This window comes from Galeopterus variegatus, unplaced genomic scaffold (assembly GCF_000696425.1).
Source record: "Galeopterus variegatus unplaced genomic scaffold, G_variegatus-3.0.2 Scaffold1044, whole genome shotgun sequence".
NCBI classification, from domain to species: Eukaryota; Metazoa; Chordata; class Mammalia; order Dermoptera; family Cynocephalidae; genus Galeopterus; species Galeopterus variegatus.
This window is the reverse complement of record NW_007727155.1, coordinates 390,285-392,061: the sequence shown is the minus strand read 5'-3', so window position 1 is coordinate 392,061 and position 1,777 is coordinate 390,285.

Sequence of the window (1,777 nt, the reverse complement as noted above, 5' to 3'; positions counted from 1 at the left end):
TGATACAAGGCTGTGCTCTAACCAGCTGAGCTAACGGCCGGCCCCTCATTAGCCATTTTGATATCCTCTTTTGCGAAGTGCCAATGTCCAAGTATTTTGCCCACAAAAAAAAATGAGTTGTCTATATTTTCCTTATTAACTTGTAGAAGTTCTTTATGTATTTTGGATATAAGTCCTTTGTCAAAAATGGGTGTTGCAGATATATGTATCCCATTCTGAGGCTTGCCTTTTCAACCTCTCTTAATGGTCTCTTTTTTTAGTGTTTTGTTTTTGTTTTTGTTTTTTGCAGCTGGCAGGTACAGGGATCCAAACCCTTGACCTTGGTGTAATCAACACCATGCTCTAACCAAGTGAGCTAACCAGCCAGCCCTAATGGTCTCTTTTGATGAACAGATGTTCTTAATTTAATGAAGACTAATCTTTTATTTTGTGATTAGTACTTTTTAAAGTACTTACTTAGAAGACTTCGTTTACACCCAAATCATGGAGGTATTCTCTTGTTTTCTTCTAGAAACTTAATTGTTTTTACCTTTCAATTTAGGATCTAACTCAAATTAATTTCTGACTATGGCATGAGGTAGGAAAATTTACTCCTTTTATTGAAAAGATTGTTCTTTCCTCAATGATTTTCATTGCGTTCTTGACTCTGGCTAGAATGAACTTCCCTAAGAACTAATTTGATCATGATATTTTCCTTCCTAACTACCTTCAGTGGCAGCTCATTGCTCTTTGGATAATATCTATTTCTTGTTTATGTTTCTTAACAATACCCAGCTTGATCTGGGCACTTCCTGTTTCTCCAGCCAAATCCTGTCTTACATCTACCTTCCCACTCTAAGCTGAGTCCAGGGTTCTTTGAACATGTCACACTGTCATCCACCGACCTTTGCCTCTGTTGACTGCTCCCATTATCCCCTTAGCCTGGTCACCGACTACTCAAACTTCAGGTCTCCTCCCTTCCAGGAAGCCTTTTCTGACTACACAGTCCCTTTCCCTTAAATCTAGGTTAGCTGATTTCAGTGTTTGTTCATTGTATCCCCAGCTTCGGAATTGTGGTTATTTAAATATCTCCTCCACTGTAACTTCTCTGAGGGAAAGGAAGTGGCCTATGTAGTTCACATGTCAGGTGATTCCTAAATACTGCTGAATGAATAAATAAATTTAAGGTGGGATCCTCCCTCGGAACCAAAAAGGGTGGGACTTGGAGAAACAAGGGAGTTTCCAGTCTTAGATCTAACACGTGGCAAACGGATTGATATTTCTGAGCCTTGGCTCTCAAATCTGTAAAATGAGGATATAATATTCTCTACATAGAGGTGCAGTGAGCACGAAACAACATAACGTATATACATAAGTATTCACGGAGGGCCCTTTCAGTAGTAGTAAGATGATGGGGGACGGGGTACACAGGGAGCCGACTCCAGCCTGCTTTTTCCCAGGCACATGCGCAGCCTCCGACGCTCCCACAGCTAGGCGCAGCGCACGCGAGCGTGCTCCACCGGAACCCCAGCCCAGACCGGAGGTGAAAGGGGCGGAGCCTCCGCAATACGCCTGCGCCGTAAAAGGACTGCCTCGCGGGGGCGGGGTCGCGCAGGCGCGCAAGACGCCCGGGCTCCGGAGCATAAACAAGAGCGGGGACGGGATGAGGCGGCGGTTGATCCCGGAGCAACTAGAGGTGGCGACCGAGGCGGCGAGCGGGACCCGGCGCCGACCCTGAGCACACAGCTCGACCTACCCTCGCGTGCGCGCCGCCCCCGGCCGGGCCGACCCGCCCGCA